This window comes from Dipodomys spectabilis, unplaced genomic scaffold (genome assembly GCF_019054845.1).
Source record: "Dipodomys spectabilis isolate Male_0828 unplaced genomic scaffold, ASM1905484v1 ptg000181l, whole genome shotgun sequence".
In the NCBI taxonomy this organism is placed as follows: domain Eukaryota; kingdom Metazoa; phylum Chordata; class Mammalia; order Rodentia; family Heteromyidae; genus Dipodomys; species Dipodomys spectabilis.
Window position 1 is genome coordinate 128,024 of NW_024870858.1, and position 18,289 is coordinate 146,312.

The following is an 18,289-nucleotide window of genomic DNA, read 5'->3' on the forward strand; positions in this document are numbered from 1 at the left end:
ACCACTGAGCCATCTTCCCACCCTCTGCCCTCCAATTTTTGAAGCAAACGTTGAACATGAATAAAATTCTTTGGATTGATTCAACACTAATATTTACATGAAATCCTGGAAAAGATCCTTGCCTCCTGTTCCTCTTTCTCCTCACCCTCCCTCTCTTTTCCCGCTCCTCATCTCTTCCTCTTCTTACTCCTCCTCCTTTTGCTGTTCCTCCGTCTCTTCCCCCTCCTCCTACTTGCTCCTCCGTCTTGCTTTACTTATTCCCATTCTTTCCTTTTCCCTTCTCTTTCTCTCTCCCTCTTTTCCTTCCCTCCATCCCTCTCTACCTTCCTTGAACCTGCCCTGTCTTCCTCCCTTCCTCTTAGCCTCCCTCCCATTCTTCCTTCCTTCTTCCCTCTTTCCTTCCTTCCTTCCTTCCTTCCTTCCTTCCTTCCTTCCTTCCTTCCTTCCTTCCTTCCTTCCTTCCTTCCTTCCTTCATTCCTTCCTTCCTTTCTCTTCTTTCCTTCCTTCCTTCCAGTTTTCTTTTCTCCCTTTCTATACTTCCTTCTTTCTTCCTACTCTTATTTAACGTCTATCTCCTAGCAACCATCCACATATCATTTCCTTCTTTCCTTTTACCTTACCCTCCCTGACTCAAATTGGGGTTGAGATTGGAACTAATACCCTGGCCCTTTAACTCAAAGGCCTGGACTTGTGCTCTTGAGTTGGAATTTGAACACCTATGCTGGTCAAGAAACTCTGGGCCTGAGCCTTGAATTCACAATGTGGGCTTTGAACTCAGGGCCTACACTTGAGTTCGTGACCTGGGAATAGAATTCACGGCCTGTTCCTAGAACTAGTGCTTAGGACCTGAACTCTGATCCTAGGTATTTAACTCATAGCTGGACATTGAAGTCAGGTGTTAGCCATAAACTCACAGCCTGGGTCTTGAATTCACGTCCAGACATGAACTTGTGACCTGAGATAGAAATAGGTCTGGGCACTGAACTGGAATCCTTGCATTGAACTCATTACCTGGGACTTGAACTCACAGCTTGGGCTTTGAAAGTGGTTCCTGGGCCTTCAACTCATAGCCTGGGTCTTGAACACCAAGCTGGTTCCTTAACCTAACTGCCTATGCCTTGAATGTTGGACCGGGAACTTGAATTCATTTCTGGGCCTTGAATTCATGACTTGGACCCTGAATATGGGGCCTAGAAAATTGAACTCACAGCCTGTGCCTGGAACTAGGAACCTGGGGCTTGAACTCAGTTCTGGGTCTTGAACGAGTGACCTAAACCTTGAATATGGGTCCGGGACCTTGAATTTGGAGACTCGATAATGTTCCTGAGCTTTTCTGTCCTCAATGCTGGTGCTCAACTACTGGAGATTCAACTGTTTTTCTGTGTTTGTTCTATGGCTGGAGAAGGATTTTTAGTTTTAATTTCAGTTTGTGAATCACGAGTCTACTTTTTGCTCCAAGAAAAGTCCATCCATCTGGATCCATATTTCTCACATTTGGTTTGTTTGCTTCCCCGTTATATGTAAATATTTCCCTTTATGTGAAAGTGGAGGAGTTGTGCTGGGGGCAGGGAGTGTGTAATGTGTGTGGTGAGGCAATCTACACTTGTATGCTTTCTACAGAAAGGCAGGAGTGGCCATTAACAGGATTTGCAGGTGCACAGTAGGTGGACAGGTTACAGAGACAGGTGTGCACAAAAAAGAAATAGTGGTAAGGCCAAAGTATGAACCACACAGGAATAGAATTGCACGCATGTGCACACACAGGGCTGAGAAAAGTACCTAGAAACAGGCCCAGCTTTTCATAAGGTGTTTTCTACCATGCCAGCTGCTTTTTCCTTCAGGTTAGGGTTGAGGGATATTTATCCCAGACCATTTCCACCTACACCTCACCTTCCACATGTCCAGAGGCCACCCTGCCCTGCTGTGGGAAGATCAAACAGTTCCCAAAATGACACCACAGAATTTGTTATGTTGTTGTTTTGTTGTTATTTACCTGTTTTGTTCAATATCAAGAAATATCATGGTTTCCTGAGACAGTTCTTTTGTGAAGTGGAAGAATCACCAACTATATTTGCTTCTTTTTCTGCCTCCTCTTCCCCTCCATTGCCTCCTATTCTTTGTCCTGCTGCTCTCCGGGTGGGAAGGCCTGTTTGTTTGTTGGAACTGTTTTCCTAAGGATTTGCTTCTTGCATGGAACACCCAGGTTCCTCCCTTAGTAAAGCTAAGAGAATAATAGATGCCAATGATGGCAGGATAATTATATTCTTTTAGATTCCTTTCCAGGGCATGGATCAGGCTTGGCATGGTTGTCTCTCTCTTCCCTAGGCTAATGGAGCATCAAGGAGAAGAAAAGAACTCAAGGAAGGAGAGAGAAGAAGTAAAGGAGGAGGGAAGAGGGAAGGGATGAAGGCACAAAGGTTGGGGAGTAAGGAAGGAGGGATGAAGGTGGCAAAGAGAGAGGACAGAGTGAGACAATGAAGGTGGGGGAAAAAGAGGCCGGAAGGGAAAAGAGAAGCAAGGAAGGAGAGAAGGAAGAGAAAGGGAAGGGGGAGGGGAAAAGGAAGATGAAAGGAAGGATGGACCAGTTTAGAAAGGTGAAGGGGGCACGGCATAGGAAATGACAGAAGGAAGGGAGTAAGGATTAAGAGAATAGAAAAGGGCAAAGGAAGAAATGTAGGCAGAGAGATAGCAGAAGGAAGGAAGGGAGGGAGCATGGAAGGAAAGCAGGAAGGCAAAGATAAAGAAAGGAGAGCAGAGAGAAAAGAAGGAAGAAGGGAAAGAGGGAGGAAGGAACGATGAAATGATGGGAAGGAAAAGGAAGACAAAGTAAGAGAGGAAGGAAGGTGGGCATGGAGGGAGGGAGGAAAGTAGGCAGCAAGGAAGAGAAGAAGTAGGGAAAGGAGGACAGAAGCAGGAAGGAAGAAGGGAAGAAAGAAGCGAGGGACAAGGAAGGTAGCAACGAGAAAGAGAAAGGAAAAAGGAAGCTAGTAATGGAAAAACGTAAGTGGAAGGAAGGAGGTAATTAAAAATGAGAATGAGGAAGGAAAAAGAAAGAAAGGAAGGGAGCAAGAATAGGAAAAGAAGGGCAAGCTGGAAGAAAGGAAGAAGGAAAATGAAGTATGAGGGAGGTGTTGTGATCATGTTACACTGTGGAGGGAGTTCTTTTCTTCACACATTCCTCGGAGCTGGGGTGTCTGAACTGACGGTTGTCCTCCTGGATCATGATAGCCATGTGGGATGTCCAGGGAACTGGATTTTGACAGTGGGAATGCGGGGTGTGTGTGTGGGGGGGGAGGATGTGGCTAGTGGCTGGCAAATAACGGTTATCCTGGCCCTGTATTTGTGTGAGGGAATTTAAAGGCAATGGATCACACGTTCAACTCCAGGCTCTTCTGTATTGCCAGTTCAAGGCTAGCCAGTACTTGATCCAGCCCCAGACACTTTCTGGGCCTGAAGGTGGGCCGGAATATATTTACATAAATGCCAAGGAGAGGCAAGGAAAACAGGCTGGTAGTGGTTAGCGTTTGTTGGTTATCTACTCCAGAGTGTGCTCAGAGCCTCATTTGAATTATCCATAGTGCCCCAGGTAGGTGTGGGGGGGGAGGGGACCAGTATAAGCTTCCCTCCTCGTCATTGTATTCCTCTTCCCCTTCCTTTACCTCCATCGACCCCAAAGAGAGAATGGACAACCATTGGATTACCATTAGGGAAAGGCATAGTACCATGCTGCAGCCAGTTTAGCCCTAGGAGGCCAGGGACAACAGGAAGCCCTGCACCAGTATCAGGAATCGCTGGGGAAGATGGGTGGAGCGAGGTGCAGGGAGTAGGGAGTTTAAGAAATAGATGGCATTCACAGAGATTTAGGGCCTTGGATAATATCTCAGGAAAAAATTCTGTTTGTGATGACCTGTGGCAAAGATCTGACCTCACTCAGGAAAGATGGGCTGGTCGACTGGTTGGACCGTAGGTTGTTTGGTTTGTTGTTGGGATGATTGGAGGTTGGTGGCTGGCTTGGTAGATTGGTTAGTTAGAAAGAGAAACTCTTTTAATTCTCATTTGATTGCTCATATAAGAGTCTATGAAACTTGTGTCCAGGCTCGTTTAAAAAAATGATACTCGGTTCTCAAATTCCTTCACTGATACGATTTCATACATGGAGAATCAGTGAGAAGCTCCAGGAAATATTTTTATCATACTTTAGAAACATACATATATTCGAAATTTTGGCCTTTGTTTATGCAATAATGTTTACATACATATATTTGATGAATACATGCAAAAGTAGATAGAAAAGTATATTTAAAAACATCCAAAACATTGGGACATCCCAGGTGTCTCCTTTACAAAACACAACAGCAGAAACTGTCACTTCTATGCCTCTAGAACTTACTGTAGCAATATTAAATTAATAAAAAATAATTTCTACACACAGTCTGTCAACCTTCAAATACTGTGAAGTTTTGGGTTTTTTTAATCAAACTATGATCAATTTTGTAATGTTCATCCTAGATATAGAAAAAGACACAATGATTCTTTCAGAGTTATGTTTACAATCATGGCCTGAACTCTAAAGAATTCAAGCTAAATTCTAGTCATATGATAATAGAGTGAATGTCTTAACATATTAAAATTTAACCTTTAATAATGTCAGTAATTTACATTTCTGCAATTAGGTAATGGTGAGTAAAAACCACTTCCATAGTTAATGAAATTTGGCAAGCACAAGTTAAAATATACTCTTCACTAAAAATACACAAGTTGAACTTCCACTCTCATAATTTCCATTGAATTCTGCTGAGATTTCAGAAGATATACAACATTTACTTGTAAATTTACCAACATTTACCTGAAAAGATACCAAAATTTATCCATAAATGGAGAGTTTATGTGGTACCGACATTACCTTTCTACATTTCACCAGATGGTATAACCAGCAGCATCTAATTTTAAGATTTTGATCATAGGGACATTGCAATAAAATCTGATAATGAAAAAAAAACTGTATTGGAGAAAAAGCAGTATATTGCAGAAAATACAAATCTTTGTTGTTATTCAATTTTAGACCTATAGAATATCTTAGGAATCCATATTAGGAGAGGGAAGATTAAACCATGACACAGACTTTTACTGTGGAAATTATTTTCTGATGTACTCTCATATGTTTAAAATTTCAGAGTCCATCAGGACTAATGCTATCTATCCAGTACTGTCTGCTCCTGTGAATATAATTTCTGTGAATCAATAACTGAAGAAAATAAAGTGAACTCGACAAAGAAAATAAATTCTTAAAATGTGTAACTTCTTCCTTTGTGACAGGCAAGTTAATGTCAGCAAGTTTGGTAGGGAGCAAAAATTTTCAAGGAAAATCATAATTACATACTTCAAAATTAGATATCTTAAATGTGATTTCTTTAATGAAAGGAAAAACTAACAGTAGAATATATTTATTTCTAAATCTTTTGGTAGCTAAACACATTTGAACTGAAACACATTGATTTCTGTATTTCACAGATTATGTTCACATATTGCAAGCAACAGAAATTACAGCTTTTTATTTATTTATTTATTTATTTATTTATTTAATTGTGAGAATACCGTACAGAGGAGTTACTATTACATGGGCAAGCTAAAGAGCACATTTCTTATCAAGCATTATTGCCTCCTCTTTGTTCCCCATTCCCATCCCTTCCCATATCTCCCCACAACCACCACTTGATCCTCCCCACCTCCCTCCAAAGTTGTAAAGTTCGTTTTTCGAATAAAGACTTGTACATCTCATTCTTGTAATGGGTCCACCTGTATCTGTAGTTAAACGATTTGTTTTTGCCCTTCCTCTCCACAAATTATGCCAAAATCAAATACAGTGAAAGCAGGGATTATAATGTGGAGGAGGGACATACAAAGCAACATAAAAATCATCTTATAAATATGTTAGAAACAATTGCATGGAAGCAAAAAAAAAATGAATACTTATGTTTGGGTTCATTCCCCTAACATCAAATTATCTGATCTTTTCTGCTTGACTCAGACATATACTAGTTATTGCAAATAAGTTAAACCATGGGACCTATGTTTCTTTGGGCCTGGCTTACTTCGCTTAATTTCTTTCCAAGAAATTTAAGCTTTTGTACTAAATAAATTTCATAATTTTCAAGCTTTTTTCCTTCATCTTGGTCAACCAATAAAGGAACAACGAGTAAAGGGACAACTTTTGAGTGAATTTGGAAAAGGTTTTCTAAATTATGGATGTCTGTGTTTACCAATTTCCTTAACCCTTTAAAAATATTAAACACCCATTAAAATATACACTCATCTGAAGGAGGATTTGCCATTCTTTTACATCTATCTTTATTTCTACTAGGATTATAAGATCAGTAGGAAGAATCATTCAGGTAACTGCTTCTTAGATATGATATATATCACAAAACAAAGGAATCATTGTAAATCAAGTGAGTCAAAGTTTGGGAGTGGGGCTGTTGATCAATAAGTAGTAAATTGCAGTAGAACAGTGTTTAGTTGGCCATTTAGCAAAGACAGTAGACATATAAACATAGGACCCACATAAAAGTGACAGGAGTTGAAGTAAATATCAACATCACCAGAATGGAAATTGCTATTTTCAGAAGTGTGGTGAAGTAAAGTATTTTGATACTTTTATCCATTTTAACAATAGTACCCACTTGGAGAAAATTTTAGTAAATACATCTTGCTCTGTCATTTGTAGAAAGAAAACAAGCCATTAAGAGAGAAATGTCCCAGTGATGGTAACGAGCCAAATAGATAGTATGTATATGTAAGATGTGGAAGAAGGAAATGAGGGCAACTAACTGTTTCCTAAAGTTAACTGGATTCACCAAAAATGTCAGTATCCCTTCCTCCCAAGGATGGAAGATATCCCACTCTTAGTTTTCTACAGCAATCGATACTTCGGTGTAGATTCTTCTCTGGGTGGGGCCACGGTTACTCTGATGCAGCCAGTAATCCTCACTTTTTTTTTTTTTAATTTAATTTAATTTTATTTGTGAACATACTGTACAGAGGAGTTACAGTTACATGGGCAGGATAATGCGTACATTTCTTACCAAGCATTGCAGCCTCCTCCTTTGTTTATCCTTCACATCCCTTCCCAGCCTCCCCCCTCCCCCCCTAATCCCAATCCTTCTCCTCCCCCCCCCCCCCCGCACCAACGTTGTAAAGCTCGTTTTGGACATGACAACTTGTACTTCTCATTGTTGCAACAGGTCCACCTGTATCCTTAAACAACTGGTTTTTCCCCATCTCCTCCACATCAAATATAGTGAAAGCAGGGGTTATACTGTGGAGGAGGGACATACAAAGCAACAAAGAGATAATCTTATAAATGTGTTAGAAACACATGCATGAAAGAAAAAAAACATTAAAATACACATCTAAGGGTTCATTTTCCTGACATCACATTATCTGACCTTTTCCGCTTGACTCATACATATACTAGGTATTACAAATAAGGGAAACCATGGGACCTACGTTTCTTTGGGCCTGGATTACTTCACTTAATATAATTTTTTCCAAGTTTTTCCATTTCCTAACAAATGGGGCAATGTCATTCTTTCTGATGGAGGCATAGAATTCCATTGTGTATATATACCACATTTTCTTGATCCATTCATCTACTGAGGGGCATCTGGGTTGGTTCCATATCTTAGCTATGGTAAATAATGCTGCAATAAACATAGTTGTGCTGGTAGCTTTAGTGTGGTCTTGTTTGTAAACATTAGGGTAATTGCCCAAAAGTGGGGTTGCTGGGTCATAGGGGAGCTCTATGTGAAGTCTTTTGGCAGGGGATAGTCAGCCTCTTTTCCTATATGAAAACAGAAATGGTTACTGCCGGCCTGAACCCGGGAGATAACATCTCACTTTCTCTTATTATGCATTGCTGGACTATAATTCTGTGGAAGAGAATTGCATGAGCACTCAATAGGGGAACACTGTGAATTGATTTCCCACACTTTTCTTGTGAGTGTGTGTGTGTGTCATATAGATACTGTACAGAGGGGTTATGTTTACATGATCAAAATGACGAATCCCTTTCTTCTTGAATATTGTTCACCCTCTTTAATTTCCCCTTAAAATCTCTTTCCTCCTTAGTTCCCCAACTCTTCCCTCCCCCACCCAATGTTGTAAGATTCGTTTTCACCATAGTATATTAGACATCTCATTTTTAAAATTTTGATATTTCTAATCCCCTTCCCAAATAAGAAAAATATATAAACAAAATGCAAGGCACTACAATCAAATACAGTGACAACCGAGGTTATTCCATGGGGGAAGAACATACAAAGAAAGAACAACAAGTAAAATTACATAGTAATTCATAAGTGCATTAAAAAGAAGGGTAAGAAAGTTAAAAACATCTGGGTTGGTTCGATATTTTAGCTGTGGTGAATAATGCTGCAATAAACATACTTGTGCTGGTAGCATTAGTATAGCCTTATTTGTGATCATTTGGGTAAATGACTAAAAGTGGGATTGCTTCATAATAGGGTATCTTTATGTGTAGTTTTTGAGGAACCTCCATACTTTGCAAACTGGTTGAACAAGTTTACACTCCCACCAACAATGCAATAGTGTTCCCTTTTTGCCACATCCCCTCCAGCATCTGTTGGAGGTACATTTCTTGATTATAGCCATTCTGTGTAGGATGTAATCTCAATATGGTTTTTTCTGTTTTAGTTTTTGCTTATTTCTGTATTTTAAATCCATATATATATATATATATATATGTATATATATATATATTATACTGTACAGAATGGTTATAATTACGTGTCTATTGGCCATTATTATTTCTTCTTCAGAGAAGTTTCTCTTTAAGTCTTTAGCCGACTTGCTAATCAATGGTTGTTTCTCTGAGGATTTGTTATTGGGAGATTTAATTTTTTTGAGTTCGAAGTATATTTTAGATATGACACCATTGTCGATTTTATGGGTAGTGAAGATCTTCTCTCAATCTTTTGGCATTCTATAGATCTTGCTTGCTATGTCCTTTGCCATGCAGAAGCTATGCAGTTTCATGCAATCCCACTTGCAAAACATTCATTAATTTGTTGTGTTTCCGAGTCATCCAATGCTTGATAAGAAACGCACTCATTTCCTTGCTCATGTAACTGTAATCCCTCTTTAAAGTATGTTTCACAATAAAAAACTTACTTCAAAAAGGAAAAGAAAAATTACCATTAAAAAATAAGAAAATTTTGGCCCATGCTAAGTAGCCCTAGAGTTTCTGCTATTCCTTCCTGTAATATTATCAGGGTGTCTTCTTTAACTTTGATGTCTTTGATCTATTTGGAGTTGATTCTGGTGCAGGGTGAGATCTAAAGTTGTAGCAGCAGTTTTCTAGAGGTTTAACCAATTTTGCCAGCACCATTTATTGAAGAGGCTGATTTTCTCTAATATATATATATATATATATATATATATATATATATATATTAGAATATATAAATAAATATATATATATATATATATGCTCATTTATGGAAGATTAGGTAGCTATAGGACTGTGGGTTTACTTCTTTGTGTTCATACTATTTCAGATATGTGCTTGTGCCCATACCAACGTGTTTTGATTACTATGTTTTTGAAGTGGAGTTTGAAGTTTGTTCTAGTGCTTTTCTTTCTGGTAAGAGTTCTTTTGGATATTTTTATTCTTTTATTGTTCCATGCCAATTTATGGATTGTTTCATCTATTTCCTTGAAGAAGGAGGTTGGGATATTGATAGTATTACAATGAATTTGTAGATAGCCTTTGGCACTATTGCCATTTCACGCTGTTAAAACGCTGAATCCAGGAGCATAGGAGCGTTTTTGTTTGTATGTTTGTATATTATTTTGTTTTTTTTTTTACTGCTCCTCAAGTCAGGATTTAATTTCCTTTTTCATGTTTTTAAAGTTTTCATTATAGAGGCCCCTCATTTCTTGAGTTAACTCCTAGGTGTTTTATTTTTTGTCGCACCTTTACATCTAGATATCATCTCCTTTTTTCTAAGTTGTTCTGCCTAATTATAAGCATTCTTTCTATGGCCCTTGCAGCTGCAATAAATCAATCTTTAAATATTATTTTCTTCACTTGTTTAGTATCTTTATTTTATAATGATAGCTAGGAAAAATCAGAAAATGATTTCTTAGTGAAAGAAACGGGCTGTATTTTTGGGGCTTTCAGAAAGTGTTTGTGCTCATGAATGGTGCCTACTGAACAATGATGCAAATACATCACAAATATAAATATTTCTAGTGCAAATTTTCTACTCCAAATTGATTTGGGTTACGTTTGTATGCTGTTTCTACATAAAACTTTGATGCAAATTCTTGATCACCATTCTCACACGAAAGTGACAACATTCTACTAAGGACAGACCTTGCATGAGAAGGACAGTGTTTATTTTTTTATAAGACTGTCAAGTTTTATGTTTATGTTTATTAGAGGGTAATTTAAATAGAAGGCATTTTTAGAAGTTATCCACTTTCTGACACATATGTTGCTTTGCCTGCCTTGTACATATGCTTTATCTTTGTATGTATCTTCTTAATTCACATCTTAAATTCATATTGATTCAAAGTAACAGTAAAACGATCTAAGATTTCTCAAAGCAAGTACTAGCAAATGTTGAATAAAGTAAGCAGGAAAGAGAACGTTTCCCAGAATAGAGAAGGACCTTTTATGTATATATCGGATATTTAATTAAACATTGTTACTATATTACATAAAAATAAATATAGAATATATGGAGATATATCAGTGAATGTGTGGTTTATGCATATACATTAGGGTTTTGCATTGATATTACATTTAATCAAAATTGTATAAATGACTTACAAATATCCTGGAACATAAATAATGATTGAATAATTTTTCAGTAAAGCCTCTGTTGACAGGTTTATGTAGAAGGCATGAAAGTCAATTAGGAATTACTGAAAGTACGACGTAATTATCCAACTTTTTAAAAATGGGAGTAAAATGTCTACTAACATATAGAAGGTATTGTCTAGTATATGTCACTGATTTAGTATTAGGTACATTGCCTATCATTAATTTTCATAAATACCAAGCAATTTTATACCAGAATCTTCTATCAAATATTTTGGGTTTATACTGAAGGAACTTTGGGATTATGGGGAATTAAATATTGATATTGGAAGTATGTATTATCAGTGGCAAGTTCCTTCATTAAATATCTAGTGTATATGAACAAAGAAATGGTAAAAACTGTTTGACATTACAATAATAAGGACATCTTATTGTGGGTTTCCAAATCTGCCTGTTTGGAATTTCTGTTTTATGAATCCTAAGGAACTGAAGCATTTCAATATTGTTATGCATATGGTTTGAGACGATTTTAACAAGACTGACATGGGAGAGAAGAATTAGAAGTCTGTTTAGTCTTTAACAAACGAAAATCTGTCAAAATTCCTGAGCAATCCAAATAACTAGGGCACAGGTACTGATAAAAGAAGGGATAGTGTGAGAGTACTTGATATCTCCTGAAATTAATCATATACACCATAGCTGAGCAGGAAATAATTCCCATCAGAAAGCTTCTCAGAAGCAATGATCAGATTTTCTCTCTAGTATGGTTGTGTTCATCATTCTTGTGAGCTCAGGTAAGAACCAAGATATCAGAAATTTGAGTCCAACCTGTGCTTTAGCCAACTGAGTCAATGTATAACATAATATCCAATTCCTTCTTCTTATGATAAAATGATTTGAAATTCATTTCAACTGTACTAAAATTCAGATGGAATTTTCCCTGTTATTGACCAGCCTGCAATCGAATCCTCATTCTCATTCTTTCTCTTAAGCCAGTGATATTTTCTCTGTATTCCTTAGTGTTCCTACTGGAACACAACAAGTAGTAAATGTCTGGGACAAGCAGAACAGTTTAAAAGCTATTTGCATATGTCCATGTAACAGGATGTTAAGCTAATTGAACGCCAATATAGGGACACAAGTAGTTTTTTTGCTTTCTTGCTATTGTTCCTAAACTATTTGTAAAGTACCATGTGATTTTTTTTGTATGTTCCTCCCCCAAGATATAACCCCTGTTTTCATTGTATTTCACGATATAACCCCTGTTTTCATTGTATTTGCTGTCAGTGCCCTGTATTTTGTACATGCACTTCTCTAATTGGGGAGGGGAAGGAAAAAAACAAAATGCTTAAGTGAGAATACAGGTTGACCCATTGTAACAATGAGACGTACAAAACAATATGTTGAAAACAAACTTTATAAATTAGGCTGAGAAGGGAGAGGAAGTATTGTAGTTGCATAGTTGGAGGGAATGGAGCATAGGATAAAAACAAAGGAGGAGATAACAATGCTTGATAGGAAATACACTCATGTCCTTGCTCACGTAACTGTAACCCCTATGTACAATATTTTTAGAATAAAAATGTATTTCAAATGGGATAAGTATGTTAACTTTTGAAAATTTGTATGGGTGATTTAGACCTTATTAAAACAGAAATTTAACAGCATAGAAATCAGGTTGTACAATATCATTAGTAGTTCTATTATCAATGAGAATTAAAATTCCATTTCAATTTGCACCTCAAAATGAGATTTCCACATTATGATAATATTATTTTCAAATGAAAAAATTAAAGTTAACAAATGTTGGCCACAGTGTGGATAAAAGGAACTCTTACAGTAATGTGAGTGGGTTTAGAAAACCACAGTGGAAAATAGTCTTATTATCTTAAAGAAATTTATGTGAGAACTATCCTCAGCATAACTTATACATTGGAATAAAAATGTTAATAGAGGGGGAAAGTGGCTCACACCTGTAATCCTAGCTTCTCAGGATGCTGATATCTGAGGATTTCGTTTAAATAGGCCCAGGCAAGTAATTCCATTAGACTCTAATCTCGAATTATTATAAAGAAAAACTCAGAAGTGGATCCTTGACTCAAGTAATAGAGTGCTAGTGTTGAGCACAAAGAGACTCAGAGACATTGATGAGTTCAAGGCTCAGGACAGGCAAAAAAAATAGCAGAAGCATGTCTGGAATAACAGTGATTTTGTTTTTAATGCACATGCTAGTATCGGGGATCTTAAAGTAAATCGGTGATTGAAATATCTGTAGTTTTTGAAAGAGCCTATAGTTAAATCTAAAACTGACCCCTAAGTGCTAAAAGTTTTGTATGAAATTTTCTCTAGGCATTTATTTCATTCATTTGGGTTTCAAATTGTTATGCTGAGTCATACAAGCAGTAGTGAGAACAAGAGTGGCTATCAAACAAAAAGTATCCAGAATACTTTTCTACAATAAATATTAAAAAAATAGAAATTGTAGTAGCCTTATAGAGAGGATCATAGATCTGGAATAATGACCTAGCGAGCTATATGCCACTTAGACCAATCGCCACAATTCATAGTTCTAACATGTCATAATATTTTCTGTGTGATCTCCTGGTAGAAACATGCAGTTCTTTGTTACTGGTGGTGATATTATTGCTTTGACATTATCATCTAATGACCCTAATTTTTTTTTCTCAATCCTATAATAAAAGCAGCAAGTTCATAAAAATCTTCGCTTGACAAATACATTATGAATTCTTTCTTTAAATGGTGAGGGTGACAAAATGAAATTCAGTGCAGATGAGCTCTCGGAAGCATTTACCACTTTATCATGTAACAAGCCATAGATGTTATGACTCTTCAATGAGTCATGAAAATTTACATCTGTAAGTCATTTTACTTAATAGATTAGCCACAGCCATTCAATCAAACAGAAGAATAACTACACTAATAAAATGTATACGCTCTACTTATTAAACATAATTTATACCACCAGAGCTTATCTGAGGATTGGAGCTTAAGTTTTAGGTTATCTGAGGTAGCTTTATCTGTTTCTAAAAATTCCTTCTGCTTTATTATTCTAAATAATTAGCAGGGACACTCTGGGAATGCATAGGAAGTCTTTCAACGACCTTTTAATATGAGAATGCAAAGTAACACATAATATCTGGTAGGGTAAGTTACAGATTCAAAGGTAAAATAATAAAAATATGGTTTATTTTTGTCCTTTTTATTTTAAATTTGTTCAAAAATTATAGAATTCACCTTACTCATCTAACTGTAACCCCTCTGTAAAACATCTTTACAATAAAATAAAATTTAAAATAATTACAGAAATCACTTATATGGGAAAGCTAGATCTAAAATACACTGGGGCATAATACATTATACAGTTCTCTAGGCATGCATAAAATGTGAGACCAAAAGAGAGGAACACAATGGCAAAATGCCTATGTGCATCAGATCACACAAAATATTTATCAAACAATACTCCCAGTAAATAGAACTTTTTTTCTTTTTTGATTTTTTTTTGTTATTTTTTTTAAATTTTTGTCTTCTTAGTTTGTCTATATGTCCTTGGGAGTGTAAGAGGCACAAAGAGTCAAAAAATGTAGCTATGGTTCTCAGTGTTCAGTTTGTTGAAAATGAACAATAAAATGTGTGGTTTGGGTGACAGATAAAATTTTGTAGAGATCAAGGAAAGGGGTGACATTGTCCAAAAGGAAATGTGCACTTCATCTAAATAATTTTAGCCATTTGTTTATAACATTATTAATAGAAGATTACAAAATTAATAATTGAACATTAGAAGAAAATAATATTCTCAAGAAAAGATCCAATATAATAAATATGTCTTACAGAGGTCATCATTATCTTCCTCCTGCGAAAGTGAAATGTATACTGGTAGGTCATAGAAAAGTAGAATAATAAAAATTTTTAATTTTTAAGTATACAGCATATAAGCTTCATCATTATTTATGAGAATTCTGAATCATTTCATTCATTTATTTATTGGTCGTGGTGCTGGAATTCTGGGCCTGGGTGCTTTCCCTGCACTCTTCAGCTCAACAGGTGTGCTCTACTCATTGAGCCATATCACCACTTCCGGTTTTCTAGAGGTATATTGAAGACAAAGAGGCTCATGGAGTTTCCTTCCTTGGGCTAACTTTGAACCGTGATTCTCAGATCGCATGAGGATTTCAGGTGTGAGGTACTGGCGCCGGGCTTGAGAAATCTGAATCATTTCAATGAAGGGTGTTGGGAGAAAATGTAATTTGAAGAGCAGGGCAAATAACTTAAATGAAGCGATGAAAATTTATAACAATTTATGAATATTGGAGACATTTAATGTAAAGAAAGTCTTCCTGAGCTTCATCTGGGGTTTCTGATGCAGAAAAAAAAAAAAAAGAGAGAGACAAAAGTCAATAGCTGAAAAGTCAAACAATGAGAGGCACAAAATCCTCATTAAAAGTCAGAAACTTAAGATAAGTTCCTTGTGATATTTATTATCCATAATAAGATATATTTATCAGTGTATCTATAAGATAATAGTGGATTGAGCATCAAGCATAAACTACCAAGAAGGGAGTAGTTTCAATTCTTCAATTGAATAATAAATATTAAAATACTCTAATAGTCTTAATTTATTGAAAAGGATTTTATCTTAGAATAGGCAGACCACGTATATTTTAATAAGTTTAATATATTTATTTTTAGTCTACTTCTCCAAAGAGTTTTCTTTAAAGCTTGTTTAATGATTCAGTGAAAGAAACATTAACTTTCCTACAATGCTGATGAAAATGTAAAATACTACAAATTACAGACAACAACAACAGTATTTTGTCACAGAATTAAATTTGTTATCTTCAAACCAAGAATTTCACAGACAATTGTCCAAACAAAATCTTCTGGGGAGGAATATATGTTAGTGCCTTCTTGTATTCTCTGAATTTGTAGACTGATCAAAAGTTTAACTTCAACCTGAGCAGATCCTCTCTCAAAAGAACACCAAAAAATATAGCAACAACTAAATAGAAACAAAGAAGCTCTCTAACATATGCTCTGGTTGTTTGGTACTTAATAATCAAATTTAAAACCTAACCAATGTCTACACTAATAGAGAATGGAGAACTATTTTATGACACAATCATACAATGGAATATCACTCTATAAGAAAACATAGTAAAACTAATAATATATACAGAACTATAAACAAATTTAGGGAATCACGCTTATAAGTCTACAACCTATATGATTCAATTTCAATGTCATTCAGGAAGTCAAAATTGTAAGAACAAAAAGTTAATCAGCAGTTTCTAAATTATTAGGTTTGGAGAGAGTCATTAGGACATTTGCAAACTTTATTGAGATGATGAGATTGTTCTATATCTCAAGAGTTTGGTACAATAGTACATACTTAGAGATCATTTACATGCACAACAACAACAGGTAGGTTTGCTTGTTTGGTTGTTTCTTTTATTTTTCTTAGCTTCCTTCCTTCCTTCCTTCCTTCTTTCTCTTTCTTCCTTCCTTCCTTCCTTTCTTTTCCTTTGTTTCTTTCTTTCTTTGTTTCTTTCTTTCTTTTTCTTTCTTTTTCTTTCTTTCTTACTTTCTTTCTTCCTTTCTTCCTTTCATTATGGGATTTGAACACTGGGGTTGCCCCTGAGCTCTTGAGCTCAAGACTAGGGATCTACCATTTTGAGCCATAGCACCACTTCAGCTTTTCCAGTTGTTACTTGGAGAAAGAGTCTCACGGACTTTCTTGCCTGGGAAGGCTTTGAACTCTATTCCTTAGATCTTAGCTACTCCAGAAGAAGTGCCTGTGGCACCTGGTAAAGTTGTATTTTATTACAAATGAATTTTAACTCAAACTAAATTTTATTTTTATTTATTTTATATTTAATTTTATTAAATTAAACATTTTAGTTATTACATTAAGTATTAAATTAATGACATAATATTAACTTAAATATTTATTTATCAAGATGAAGTATAGAGGGGTTAAAGTGCTGAGTACATTTAACCTAAATTTTATAAGGAAAAATATATACAAGAAACTGTAATCACTTATTTTTTGACACTCAGAGACATTTGCTATCAAAATTACTTCTAGCCATTATTTCAGGATTTTATGCATATCGAGATAATTTTTTTAACAAAGGTTCAGTGGCAGTGTGTATTTTATTTTATAAATCTCTTCATTTAAGCAAGTTTCTGAATCAAAAAGCACTTTGAGAGCAAATTAGATGCACTATATTTATTTAAATAATTATTACATGTTTAAATTGCTTTTAGGTTTTATAATCATGAATGAATATTCTTATATACATGTATAAATTTTTGTATCTACAAACCAAATACAGTAGCCTAATTATACTTTAGAATAAATTCTTCCATTTTGACTTTTAGAATATAGATTGGGCATATTTTTTATATCAATACATATTAGATGTATAAGTGGGAGAATTCTTAGTAACATTTCAATTCTTATGTGCAATTTACTCTGAAAAAATTTTCTATTTTCTTACATGCATAGAAAGCATTTCACCCTTATAATTTTCTCTCTATTGACAGTCCCTACTCCTACTGTTATCCACAACTCCACAAGTCTTCATTACTTCCTTGTAATAATTTTTTATTTTCTCATTTATTTTATAAAATAATACTTATATGCATATAATCTAGTCAAATTTCGTGGCATGCAGAATCATTTTTATTCTCAATATTATACGAGATTCTACTTTCTCTAACATTTTCATTAATACTAGAGATTATTATTTTCATCCTTACCCAATAATCTTATCTTTATGTATCTTTTAATTAACAAGTTTCAACCACTAAGCCTAGTTCATTGAGAAGGGGAGTGTAGGGTATATTCAGTGCTACATATATCCCACAAAATCATTTGGTACATGACAAGACAGACACATATGCTTTTTGTTGGCTGCTTTGGACTTGTATGTCTGAGGGAAACTTTTGCATATTGCATCATAATGTTGCAAACATCCAAAAATAATTTGTCAGTTCAAAATATTTCCCACTTTGATCACTCAATAGTTGTGATGTATTTGACTTCTTCAATTAGACATTTACTTTTATTTTTTTCTATGACTACTTAGGATAGATTTAAATATTTACATAATTTCTTATTTACTGATAGGGGTATCTTCTTTTTTAGGTTCATTTTTCCACCCTCTATCGCATCTTCCTTGCACTGCACCACCTCAGATTTCCTGCCTTTTGAGTCCACTTAGTATTTTCTGCTAGTACTTAGGGAACAAATTGTTGTTCTCTCTGTATTTTCTCTTGCAAGCATTGATGGGGCAGCAGGCACTTTCTTCCTCTAATTCCCATATCATTTGGTGACTTCTCTTTGGATCTCCCTGGCCTCTGCACCATTCTGTTGAGGCAGAGCACTATTAATAACCACAAATTATTTCTATTTCCTGTAT